The 14053-nt window shown below is 45.0% G+C and overlaps 1 long non-coding RNA gene across 2 annotated transcripts in view; it reads right to left on the bottom strand.

The window, feature by feature from the left end:
• The window catches only part of LOC144806565 (uncharacterized), a 337938-nt gene that overhangs the window by 45809 nt on the left and 278076 nt on the right, over positions 1-14053 (bottom strand). For both annotated transcript variants that reach the window (XR_013605835.1, XR_013605836.1), the window contains exon 3: positions 6549-6725. This is a non-coding gene — a long non-coding RNA (uncharacterized LOC144806565). The remainder of the gene's footprint in view (positions 1-6548; positions 6726-14053) is intronic.

Genomic DNA, 14053 nt, shown 5'->3' with positions numbered 1-14053 from the left:
CAAGCGAGGCCGCGAGCGCCAGGTCGGCGGCGAAAGTGAAAGTGCCACATTTGGAGCAAAAGTGCACCAGGGCCAGCGCGACCTCCATCTGTTTCCAATTACCGCGACAGCGAGACGCGGGCATGATAACTGGAAAAAGATGGCACTGCTGCTCGCTCCCGAGCTGCCTAGTCCAGGGGTGAGAGAAGGCGGGACATGCACCCCCCTTTGGCCAATTGCATGCTGTCTTTCTTAGAAAGACAAATGTAAAGGCCGATAGCTAGTGATAAAAAACAAAAAGCACACGCATGGGCGTGTGTTCAGAATTTAAAGCACTTACTAAAAGCCTTGCAGAGCAGCGCATGCACGCTGGCTCAGGCGAGACCGAAAAATGGTGTACGAACGAATATAAGTATACAGAAGGGTTTTAATGTACAAAACCATCCATTGATCATATTAATCTACATAGAGTGGTGAATTTACTGGTGGTACCTAAAAGAATACATACATAGGAAATATAAGAATAGTTTGAAAAAATCTAGGTCAGGCATTTGAACATCTGTGCAAGCGTTACATATCAAAGCTATTCAGTCCAGGACATACAAAACCATCTGAACGGGACTACCGTAAACTGTATAGTCAATGTCTGTTATTCTTCGTATATGTGAAAAATAAAATCATTTTTAGACAACAAGATTCACTACAATAACAATATACTGTAGAAGGGTTAATCATCTGACGTTGGGAAATGTGCCTCAACTCACCGTGGCATGCGGCTCAGGGTGACTCTCCGCCCTATCAAATAATTATAGGAAGGGGAGCATGGTAAGAAAATAAGTCTTTTGGAAGGCTGTAAGTGTTCTAGGCATTTCACAAACAAGTGCAAAGATAAAGTGTGCCCATGTAGATTAAAAACCATCCAAATACTCATAGGCGGTGTCTGCAATAGTGAATTATGTATTTTCGTATGGCTGTGAAGTCCCTAATAGGTTCCCCAAGCATGTATTCAAATGTCACTAAGGTCTACCGAGACAAGCGGGCAGCGTAATGGTGTTGAACACTAGGGGGAGACACACCAAGACCATAGAGGCAGTCGTGTGTCTGCCTTGAAGTTTGTGTATCAATGCATTTGATGGCTTGTGCTTCATAACAGGCGTGTGTTAAGGTGGCGCAGGGTGAACAAAGGCAGAACCTAGTGCAGTATCTTCCATAGCAAACGTGGTGTTATAGGGAAAAAAAAGACTCTTAGAGCTAGTTGGCCTAACACACAAGTACAGTGTGCTTAAATTTCAGAAGCAACTGCCCCATCAAAATATGCAGCGGTAAGGCACATGATAACACTGCCTAGTTTAAACATAGATGCAACATTCTTCAAGTAAAAACAGCGGACGTGTTTGATGTGCACTGCAATAACAAGGCTGCGATGCAAAGGAGGAAATGCGCTTAAAATTGTTGACCTCAGCACGGGTGCAGCATGCTTTGTTTTCAAGACAAAACACCTGCCACATATGTACTGAGAGCTTTCCTATGACATGAGATAGTGTGCTTTGAAACCTCCATATCTTCAACACAAATGCAACATTCTTTACGTTTTCATAACAAGAAAAAAAAGAAAAGACGCGCTCAAGGCACAAAAGATTCAAGTAAAACAAAAAGGTAGGTTCAGGGACCCATTTCTGCATACAAGGAACAAGCTGCTTCGGTGCAGAAACAATTACAGATATAACAAACGTAGGGTCAGAGACCCATACCTATATACGGGGAGCCAGCAATCCGTTATACCACTGCAGATGAAGGACGGTGCCCAGAGTAATTGTTTTTTGCTTGAATAGAGGATCCGGGGCTAGCTAAAGCCGAATTTGGTGTGTGGCTACTCACTCAGGTTGTATAATCGAATCACTCTGATGCAGTCACGTGACCATGTGTACTTGGGAAATGTAGTCCCAGGCCAGCAGCATGAATCTGAATGAACACGCACTAAATGCTGAAGGCTTTCGTGCCTCTGTCACATGCAGCAGGGTTCTTCTTGTGGAATAGAATCACTAACGATGGGCCTCCATCGAAGTTAAATGCAAATGCCACGATGTACTGGCATGTGTTTTTAATGGGTCAGCGCCATAAACCCAAGGGCAGAAGACCCATTAGGAAATTCAGCACACCCGAAAATCAGATTGCTCATAGTAGAAATGAGTGATGGGTGTGTAAACCATGTCCCTTGTGCTACGCATGTATCCTGTTGCAAGCGGTCAGCCCCATATGTCTAAGGGTATAGAGAAGTCAGTGCACCCGACTCAGAGTGCCCAGGCTTGTATGGATAGGTGTATGATGCCCAACGGACAGTCTGTTACAGGTATCTGGTGGTGGTAATCTTCTTCTGAGCTTATGAGAGGACAATAAAAAAAAATATATATGAAAATATAGGAAAGAACAGGCAGTGTCCCTGGCACATATTCTATGGGACCTGGTTATCAGGAGCCATAGTTCTATATGGTTAGCCATACGTATTCTCTTGTATGTTAGGTGACCTGTGGCACTGCACCACACACCCTGAAGAATTGCTCACGTGGAAAAGGTCAAGTCTAATGGGGCCGCCTCCGCCAGAGAAGGGACAACTCCCTTGTTCCTATAGCAACCAATCGAGATTTGGTACCATCCTACATGGACAAGGGAAAATGGTGTTCAGGCCCGGTCCTATCCCAATCACTGCTTTTGTTACCATGGTTTGTCTGTGCCAATTGGGATTTCAGTTATATGTGTATATCAACGGTATTTTGGTCATCTGTCGAGGTGAAGATCAATCTATCACTACCATCGAAAAATCGATTTGCAAAAACAAAGAGTGTGGCATGCCAATGACTGCTTCCACAACAACTTCAAGAAATGATTGTCCTACCTTATGGTCCCTATTAACTGGCACAAATAAAATTTTCCTAAAGTAAACAATTGGTTTAATAAGGAATTCAGACTATCAAATAGATATCTGGGTAAGGCACTTTGCACAAAGGACATCACAGAAATCAGTCTGGGTGGAGAGAGGTACAAAAGGGCCCAGGCTCGGGCTACGAAAGAATGGGAGGAAGAAAGATGGCAGGAACTCAAATTGGCTTGCTCTCTTAAGAACTCCACCAGGTTTTGGGCACTTGTAAAGTGGAGGGGAGAGATGTCTCTGCTTCACCTCTGCAAAATAACATGTATCCCCAGACCTGGGTTGATCATTTCAACAATCTTTATTCAGTAAGTCCATTTAATGAGCCGGACACTGTGCTGGGGACTGTGTAAACAGACAACTCTATAGCTATACCTGGCTCTTTCCTTGACCTGGCCGACATCCTCAGCTCTGGATGCAATAACCAGAGGTAGGGCTCCAGGATTAGTCAGCATTCCAGCTTATATCCTTCTGCTAGAAATTCGGAGCACTGAATTATTTTGATGGTGTGTTTTCTTATGTCGCTTGAAACCATCTCTACCGCTGAATCTTTTCTGACATTTAGAGCACTGATAATTATTTTACCAAGTGTGGATTCTCATATGTTTAGTGAGAGTAGATTTACAGCTGAAACATTTTTGGCATTCGGAGCACTGATAAGGTTTTTCCCCAGTGTGGGTTCTTATATGCAGAGTGAGACTTCTTTTTTCAATGAAACATTTCTGGCATTCAGAGCACCTATAAGGTTTTTCCCCAGTGTGGGTTCTTATATGGTGAGTGAGACTGATTCTTTCACTGAAACATTTGTGGCATTCAGAGCACTGATAAGGTTTTTCCCCAGTGTGGGTTCTTATATGCTGAGTGAGACTGCTTTTTTCACTGAAACATTTGTCGCATTCAATGCACTGATAAGGTTTTTCCCCAGTGTGGGTCCTTGTATGTTTAGTGAGTTTGCTTTTTTCACTGAAACATTTCTGGCATTCAGAGCACTGATAAGGTTTTTCCCCAGTGTGGAATCGCATATGTGCAGTTAGAAGTGATTTAAGTTTGAAATCTTTTGGGCATTCAGAGCACTGATAAGGTTTTTCCCCAGTGTGGAATCTCACATGTGCAGTTAGAAGTGATTTAAGTTTAAAATCTTTTGGGCATTCAGAGCACTGATAAGGTTTTTCCCCAGTGTGGGTTCTTATATGCTGAGTGAGACTGGGTTTGTTTCTGAAACATTTCTGACATTCAGAGCATGGATAAGGTTTTTCCCCAGTGTGGGTTATTGTATGTCGAGAAAGACTTCCTTTGTCGCTGAAACATTTCTGGCATTCAGAGCACTGATAAGGTTTGTCCCCAGTGTGGGTTTTTATATGCAGCGTGAGATGGCACTTTTCACTGAAACATTTCTGGCATTCAGAGCACTGATAAGGTTTTTCCCCAGTGTGGGTTCTTGTATGCCGAGTGAGCCAGCTTTTTTCACTGAAACATTTGTGGCATTCAGAGCATTGATAACGTTTTTCCCTAGCGTGGATCTTTGTATGCCGTGTGAGACTACTTTTTACAATGAAACATTTCTGGCATTCAGAGCACTGATAAGGTTGTTCCACAGAATGGGTTATTGCATGTCGAGAAAGACTTTGTTTGTTACAAATCCTTTCTTGGCATTTAGAGCACTGATAAGGTTTTTCCCCAGTGTGGAATCTCACATGTGCAGTTAGAAGTGATTTAAGTTTGAAATGTTTTGGGCATTCAGAGCACTGATAAGGGTTTTTCCCACAGTGGATTCTTGTATGTTCAGTGAGTCTGATTTTGTAACTGAAACATTTCTGGCATTCAGAGCACTGAAAAGGCTTCTCTCCAGTGTGGGTTCTTCTATGATGAGTGAGACTGTTTTTGTAAATGAAACATTTCTGGCAATCGGTGCACTGATAAGGTTTATCCCCAGTGTGGATTCTTCTATGCCGTGTGAGAATGAATTTGTCAATGAAACATTTCTGGCAATCCGTGCACTGATAAGGTTTTTCCCCAGAGTGGGTCCTTGTATGATGAGTGAGTCCTCTTTTGTCACTGAAACATTTCTGGCATTCAGCGCACTGGTAAGGTTTTTCAACAGAGTGGGTTAATACATGTTGAGAAAGACTTTGTTTGTTACAAAACCTTTTCTGGCATTCAGAGCACTGATAAGGGGTTTCCCCAGAGTGGATTCTCATATGTTCAGTGAAATAAGATTTACGGCTGAAACTTTTTTGGAATTCAGAGCACTGATAAGGTTTTTCCACAGAGTGGGATAATGCATGTCGAAGTAGACTCGGTTTGATACTAAACCTTTTCTGGCATTCAGAGCACTGATAAGGTTTTTCCCCAGTGTGGATTCTCATATGCTCAGTGAGATAAGATTTACGGCTGAAACTTTTGTGGCATTCAGAGCACTGAGAGAGGTTTTTCACAGTGTGCATTCTCTCAAATTCAATGAGATGAGATTTATGGCTGAATCTTTTTTGGCACGGGTAACTTTTTTCCTCAAATTGGGATATTTTGCTTTGATTGAGGCGGGTTTGAACACTGAATTTGTTCTCACAGCCCGTGTTTTTATAAGGTGTATTCATAAAGTTAATATCTCTACATTTAGTTTTCTCTTGCTTATATGCCACGGTAAGAGTGAACCCGATGTTAGATTCGGGCTTGTTTAGATAATGTTCAGCATTTATCGCTAAAAGAAATTGTGTGTAATCTTCTTAACACTTGAATTGAGCAAAATATGTCTGGAAGCAGCCCTGTAACACCTGTTGAAATGTTTCTAGCAGATAATAGTCTTTTGGTTATAGCCTCTCCGGCAGCAACTTATTTGTGCCTGAAGTTTTTCTCACATCTATTGTATAGGTTCTTAGCAATGCAGTGATATGGTGTTAGTCTGATATTTAATGATTAAACTGAGAGATACCTGTTTGCACTGACGTAATGGCAGTAACTGAGAACATTAGAACATGCACAGTATTGTAGATCATCAGTTGCAGAACATCAGTTCCTTCTACCCTCTCTATGTTTGGTGTAAGGTTAAGGTTTGTAGTGCTGTAGACGAGGATTTATGTACATTAGCTATAGCGCAACAGTGCTTACTTAATCAGCTTTTACAAATCACTCCTGCACAACAGATTATGTTGAAGCGATTTACATAGAATTACAGAACAGTACACAATAAAAAGGAAAGAATCTGAGAAGGTCATGAACACAATAAAGTGGTAAATTTTTAAGGTTTTCGTAAGAGTGAGCAGAGTGGGTCGAGGTGTAATATCCCGAGGCAGATAGTCTAAAACTTGTGTAACTGGTTAAAAATGGTTGTTGAACAAAGGTGATTTTCCAATCTTTTGGTTGGTAGCATGTCAGCTTCGGAGTCTTCTTTCAGCGTCTTTTCTTTGATTGGCTGCAGAAGAAACCTTTTGTTATAACTTTCTTTTATGCAGTGTGTGCTTCCTCTCTGGAATTACATGATGCTTTAGATTGACGTTATTCTGTCATGCTGAGACAATTTGTCTTTCTGATAATATTTCAGATGAGGATGCTGTGATTGGTCGTTCTGGGATTATTTCTGAAGCTGTGTGCACAGATATGACTTTGCTCTGGGTTAATGAAATGCAAAATTAGAGACTTCACTTACAGTTATAGTACTTTCCTCAGCTCCCATTTCCTCGCCACACCGAGATTTTGGAAATTGTGTTTAAACTTAGAATGCTGGATGTCCATCAGTTTTTCAAAATAATCCTTCTTATGGCACTAAAATTCAGTTGCCTGGTGCTAAATCTTGCTTGCTTTCTTCGTCCGTAATTTCAATCACCTATAGTATTAAAATTAAATAGTCAAAACATGTAAATTTCCCCCAAAAATAATTTCCAAGCCATATCAACGCAGCATTGCAGAATTTTGAAAATGTTGAGCTGTTCTACAGACAGAGAAGAGTGAAGAATGGTAGCCTGAGAGTACTTGAATGTAGGAGTGAGGATTTGTAGAATTTTCAACATTTTATTAAGCTCACAAAGGATACCTGTACCCTATGGACTTGTAATATAGAATCCCAAAGGCAGAAATTAAGGTCATATGGACTGGCACCAAACAGGCATTTAAAAAAGAATACTATTAATTAATTTTTAAAGTAGATTTCTGGGACGGGAATTTCCCCTCCACGGACAACAGGCGTATTCCCCTGCCCTGAGTTACCACCTACTTGTATCTGGTGTTCTGACTTTTGAGTTTGGCCTCTGCTGCACGCAAATCTATTGTGTGTTTTGAGGACTATGCCTAGACCTATCTCTCAACTATGGTCCAGAGTATGAATCAAGGGCAATGAAATTAAGGAGTACTTTCATGTGTTCATTTTATTCCACCTGATTATCAGTCGTTAGGCTTTTCTGCACCTGGATTTAGAGAAACAGGACACCATTTTTTTCCAGACAGAAAAATTAGACTGAAAAGACCCACAAGACTCGGTGCAGTAGAAGCAGCCAAGACTCATGCTGTTTTTTACAAACTGGGGGAAACACACAATTCTTCCCTCTGTTAGAAATATCTTTCCCCTTCCCTCCCCTGCTTCGCCCATCTCCCCCCCCAACCAACCAACCACATGCATATATCTACCTCCTGCTTAAAACAAGTGGTAAATGAAAGCAGAAAAACAGTATGAAATAGTGAATGGCATGTGGTTTGAAAGGCAGAAGAATCTGTTCCTCGTGGCAACTCCCCAGTACATTGCGTCAAAACTGTAACTGCACGTTACTGGGATAAATCTACCACAAAACAATTACATGAGATTTTTCTGCCACCCCAGTACTGTGCAACTTCTAACAAGGGACTATAAGAGATCTTGGACCGGTCCTGTGACCTGGAGGGTCACACCAAGTGTGCCCTCATTTAAGGCAGAGGACTGTCATGTGTTTAACAGCTAGAGCGGTGGTGGCAATGCACCCTGTTGTAAGGATCAATAGCCTGATTAGATCTTTGCATCATGGTCAGTGGAGTGGCTTTCTACTGACACACCCATGTAATGCTCCATTTCTATACCTGTGCCCAGACTTTGCAATAACATCAAGTGCATGTTTACGGTGTTGGTGTGCGTAGCATAAATGCAATGTGAGAGTGTGACAGAGTAAACACCATCTCCTGCCTGCCAGTTGTGTATACAAGTGGGACCATCTTTCCCTCATTTATACCAGAGTTCAAAGTCCTCTGTTACCAAGGAATAATGTGCTCTACAAAGTAAGCAGGTGCCTGCTGTGGCACCAGGGATGGTGTCAGCCTGACAGTTTATCTAAATTGAATGGACATCACCTGTAGGCTGAATTACTTAATGGAAAAGCTGTGTAACTGTCCACAAGAGCCTAGAAGTCTGCCTAGAAGCCTGCCTGTCTGGTGAGAAAAGGAAGGGAGTTTCACTATCCAGCAGGAGGACAAGGCTGTCCTGGAAAAAGCAAGGTCCGACACATCCTCGTTATCTGTAGGGCGAGCCGGAAAGCCATCCAGCAAGACCAGCTAGTCTGAGGGATGCCAAGACTCTCCCAACAGTTCAAGGTAGAAAATAAAACTCTACGACAACATGATTGTTGAGGCCCAGTAGGACGATTGTGTGCTGCCAACGGGCCCATTCAAGGTTGCATTTGCCAAATTCCTAACACAACAAAGTCTGAATCTACTGACTTGAATGTGGGCTCAATTGCTGATGGTCAGGCCTCCAGAGGGGGCTGCACTTACAGACAGGCCAGGTGTGACTTGCTACCTTGGGACTGCTGATCTACAGGCAACTGCAAAGAAAAGAGAGTGGGTGCCCTACTGAATGCAGCACTATATCCAGGACAAAAGCGCTCCACAAAACCTGCTGGTGGGTCACTGCTCTCGCGAGTCTTCGGAGGTGCCATTCAAATGTCGGGAAACAGGAAAGAGACCCAGACAAGACTGACTCATCCTGTGAAAGGGTAAGACACTTACGACAGAGCATACACGCATTGGGGGTAACTGGAGTGACAGAACTGACCCTATACTATATTCATGATACTCATAAATGCCCCTAGAGCGCAAGAGGGTATCAGAACTGGACGCACCTGTCTGCAGCACATGGTAGTCTGGCATGCCTGCACTATCTTTTCACCCGGACTGTCCATAAAGATGACTTTAGGGCCGCTACACACATAGAAGGGGGAATCTCAGACCATTTGCTGGTGGAGGTGCAACTCGATGGTCCGGTTGGTATGAATTAGGCGACTAAAAACGGTTCTGACATTTGCAGGTGGGTCACGCTCTGCAGGGTAACATCTGGGAAGGGGGGGGGAAGTTGCCTGAGGCATCCCCACTGGAGGACCAGCTGCTAACTAATCCCCTGACCGAAAAAGCAATCTCAACCATCTATAGGAAGTTGATCTACAATTCTCTGGATCCCTTGGGACTATGCTGTTACCACCTTGCATACAATTGTAGAAACAGCACGCATTAGGAAGAATTCAGCCCAAGCAGCTGAATTGATAGCTCTGACTAGAGCTTGTGTATTGGCTAAAGGAAAAAGAGTGAATGTGTTCACCGATAGCCAATACGCATTCGGGGTAGTCAATAGTTTTGGCCGCCTCTGGAAGGAAAGAGGATTCTTTACCTCACACGGTACTAAAATACAGCATGGCCAGCTAGTAAATGACCTCTTAGAATAACTTGCCTTGCCCACTCAGATAGCGATTGTGAAGTGTAGTGCACATAAGAGGATCACTGATGACGTAGGTGAAGGAAATGCTTTCGCGGATCAGATAGCAAAAGAGACAGCTAGAGATGTGACAAGTCGTATGTATTTTGCTGGACCTGCCAGATGGGTCAGTCAAGGAGGAATGTGTGAGGACACAATAGAAAGTGTGAAAATGATTCAGGAAGAGGCTACAGAGAAAGAATTAAGTAAGTGGAAAGATGGTACGGGAATGTTAGATGTGACGGGGTGTTGGATAGAATTGTCGGAACATCAGCGTTGGCTGCTAACAGACGCCTATGTACTTCCAGTAGTGACTATGGCGCATTGTCCAGTCCACATCAGAGCGAAAGGAATATTCAAGCTTTTGGCTATGGTATGGCAGAATGCGGGAATCCCTAAATGTGCAGACAATCTAGTTAAGCATTGCATTGTTTAATGCATAACCCAGGAAGAGGGACACCAACTCCAGCAGGCCATTTTGCTCCCCCAACATATCCTTTTGAGGTGTTGCAGATAGACTACATTCATATGGAGAGATGCAATAACCTAAAGGATGTCCTTGTGGTGGTGTGCGCCTTTTTCTAGATGGATAGAGGCCTACCCCCTAAAGGATAATACTGCTTTGTCTACAGCAAAGGTCCTTCTGAAGGAATACTTCCAGAGGTTTGGTTTACCTCGAATTGTCTGGAGTGACAATAGAAGTGAATTTGTGGGCCAAATCATGCAGAAAGTATGTACAGGTCTTGGTATTAAGCAGAAATTCCATGCGGCAAATGACCCTCAGTCAGCGGGTTTGGTAGAGTGCTATAATGGCACTCTCAAGCTTAAACTTGCAAAGATACAGGCCAGCACGGGTCTTGCCTGGGCCGATGCTTTACCTTTGGCTCTCTTGTCCACCCGAACAGCTGTTCATTCTCGTGTGGGACTTCGCCAATATGAAATTGTGTTCAGATGCCAGGCTAATGTCTGGGGTGTCCCTAGGCCCAAAAAGTACTCGGATATAGAGTATCCAATGTTGGTTGATTATTTGCATGACATCACCACTAAATTGCGTGTTCTCCATCAGCAGGTACAAGACGCTTTTGCCTCAGGCCTCTTCTGATCCCGGGCACACCATCCAACCTGGGGACTGGGTGTGTCTGAAGAATTTCCAAAGAAAAAAGAATATGGAGCCCCGCTGGGGACCGCCAAGACAGGTCCTGCTGACGACACGTACAGCCGTGAAGGTTGTTGGGAAAAAGAACTGAACTGCATTCATGGTGTGCACTGCAAAAAGGTACCCTTGCCTTTGCCTTTTGACCAGTGGGTCCGCGATGGTATAGGTGATTTTGAAGGAGAAAGGGTCCCCCGGTTTGTACCTTGAATGAACTCGGACTGAGAAGGAAGACGATGATGTTTTGCAAGTGTGAGAAGTTGGCCTGGTAGGGGATGTTTCCAATTCTGGAACCACCTACTACCTGACCAAACAATCCCCTTATGGTGTCTGGTTGTAAGTCAACCTTATTAGACAAGCTATCCTAGGGGTAGCATGGACTAAGCAGCCTAAAGGCTTAACTTAAGAGGTCGTGTTAAGCGAGCTGTTTTACCACATACAATCCTGTAATACCAAATGAAAGGACACCACACAAGTATATATTATAAAAATATATGTGTTTATTACTAAAAACAATCCCCAGTATTCTTTATGAATCAAGGGGCACAAGCGTTAAATCAAAAGCACTGTTTAAACATACAAAGTTGCACAATTATGGATGAGGGCAGGGGGCCACTCAAACCATATACTAAACAAGTGGTATAAGAGAGGCCACTCGAACAGTGGTTAGGCCTAGGGCCTAGGGAATCGCTGGGAGCAGTCAGGACAAGCAATGCTGAAGTCGGGAATGGCCCTCGGGATTCGGGAGATGTGCGGAAAGCGCACGCATGCACCAATGTTAACCAATGGTGCGTAAAAGTCAAATAGTTAAGGTTTAAGGACACTTCCGCTGAACCTAGAGGAACAAAACTTAACACACAGACCCTAGAGGTGTGCACCAGTGTGGGAACACCGGCGGAGCAAAGTTACCTCACCCACAGGAAGTGGGTGCACAGGGTCGAAGTGGCGTCGGGTTTTGACACGCAGGCTCTTGGTGCTTGAGGCTGAAAGGGCTGCAGGCAGGGTGAAGACGAAGTGTCCGGTGGAGTCCAAGGGTGGACTCAAGTTGTAGAGTACCTGAAAGCAGAGGGGACAGAGTCTGGGTCACTCAGCAGTGACCAGGGTGGAACCAGGACGGAACCAGGCAATGTCGGGCGCAATCAGGTGGTCGTCGAGGCGCTTCTCTTCGCTGTCACGTGGGCTCTGGGGCATCTGCGACGTCCAGGAGCAGGTCACGATCTGTCCCACGCAGGCTCTCACCGTCGGTGCAGTCGGCTTCCGGTTTGGAGCAAACAAGCCTTGGTAAGAGCAATCCACGCGGGATTGGAAGATGGCGTCTCACTCGGACCAGGAAGGTCAGAGTCGGGGCTCCCTTTCAGGGGAGCTGGTGTGGATCTGGAGCAACCAGAATCACGAGTCTTCTTTTGTAGTTCGTCGGCACAGGGACCACAAGCCAGCTGGCAAGTGACCGGGCCAACGCGTTGAGCCAAATCGTGCCAAAGGGCCCCACGCAGCACTCGTCGAGTGTGGAGGGCTGAACTTCGGCTCAGGAGTAGCTCAGGGTGGGGGCTTCTCAAACCCCGGTGTACAGCTTCGAGGGTCACTCGTGGGCTGCACGGTCAGCGTCTCGTGGTCACTTCAAGATGGCGTGCCCCACGCTTCCGGTCGCCTCCACGGGTCTCAGCTTTGCAGGGACTGTGGATCGGGCTGTTAGAAGCTGGGCAGGCTTGATCTCGTCGATCTCAGTCGCTCGAGTTCCGGCGGGAACTGCAACTAAGTAGACGTCGAGGGCTGGATGGTGCCTGCTGCTGCAGGGTGGTCACTCCTTGACCACAAGGGAGATTCTTCGGGCTTCCACGTTGAGATGGAGGGCGAAGGGTCCAGAATATCGTTTCAAATGTTTCTTCCAGGAAAATCTGATGTGCATTGGCACTGCTCCCACTCTTATTCGAATCTGGTGGGCGTGATTACCTGCTAGGTCCCCTCCTATGGGTGGGACCCAGGAAGTGGGTGGATACACCCCCTTCCTTTGATCCAGGCCGCCCTGGCACGAGGGCTGGAGTGCCCCAGAACCGGTTTGGCCGGATTATGCAAGGGGCAGCCTTGTGCGCCCCAGGCAGTGTCTGGTTTCTTTCAAACCTCCCTGCTACAATACACTATCTCCTGTCTGGAGGGCGGTGACACCCTCCTGTGACAGGAAACCCTTTGTCCAGGACCCCCTTGACTGGGTTTCGGTCAGCTCCAGGGGTCCAGACATTTGTCTGTGGCAGAGGCATCCATTTTGTGGATCTTAAGGCCTTTGGAGAAATCAACCGCATTAAAGTGAAGTAACATGTCTTACCCCTCTAGAGGGGTGGAATGCCATCCCCGTCGCCAGAACTGGCGAGGGGATGGTATTCCAAAGCGTATGACACCTTACACGACATGTTTTGATAAAGCCAAACCAGAGTTGCTAAATAACCGCGAGGATTATAAGGCACTTAATAGTATATGGTATGGCATTATCCTGAAACAGCTTAGGGATTTGTTCCCGACGGCTGCAGACAGGCTCAGCTCATGCTAGAGCTCCATCTCACATAAAAACCATGCACCCAGCCTCCAGGATTGGTGAGGCCTGTCTATAGGAGTGGCTCACAGGTTTACATGTGTCCAGATATAGGTTTAGACATAGGTATACTATATCTAAGCAAGGGGTGTGTACACCACCTTACCCCAGCTGAGTGATCAGCCAGTTGTGTCAATTTAAGAACCAGCCAGGGGTGGCAAAAGATATGCTGCAGCCCCTGGTAGGCCTTAGTGGCTCCTGTGCCCTGTGCACCTATAGTGCATTCTACAGGGGCTGACAAGGAGTCCATTTCCAATTGGTATGTGCCTATAGCACATGTGTCATTAATTTAGTGAGAGAACAGCAGGCTGGGGGTCTGATCAGCAGGCCCACAGCCTCAGTAGTCGAAAACCAGTGAAGCAAAAAGCAAAAATTTGGGGTGACCATAGGATAGCAGACCCTACTCTCCTACAGCAAGAAGCTGTACCATCGCATCTCAAAATAGATACAACTGATCCAGAGACACTTTTTCAGGACCAGACTGCGCCGAACAAAAACAAATACAATCTTTGGCCTAGAAAGACAAGAGACATTTGAAAACTTTTCCTTTTTCTGAACTTACATTTCAAATTTTGAATTGCATATATATTTTTTTCTCTCCTTTCCTGTGTGATACTGGAATCATCCAATTTAAGTTGCAGGGTCGTGGTAGGAGACTTGGTTTGTGACCAGAGTAGTGGAAATAGGCCTGCAGGACCTGTAGTGTCATAG

The sequence above is a fragment of the Lissotriton helveticus genome, assembly GCF_964261635.1.
Source record: "Lissotriton helveticus chromosome 1_1 unlocalized genomic scaffold, aLisHel1.1 SUPER_1_unloc_87, whole genome shotgun sequence".
In the NCBI taxonomy this organism is placed as follows: Eukaryota; Metazoa; Chordata; class Amphibia; order Caudata; family Salamandridae; genus Lissotriton; species Lissotriton helveticus.
Note: the sequence above shows the minus strand (reverse complement) of the source record. Positions and strands in the feature narration are given on the sequence as shown.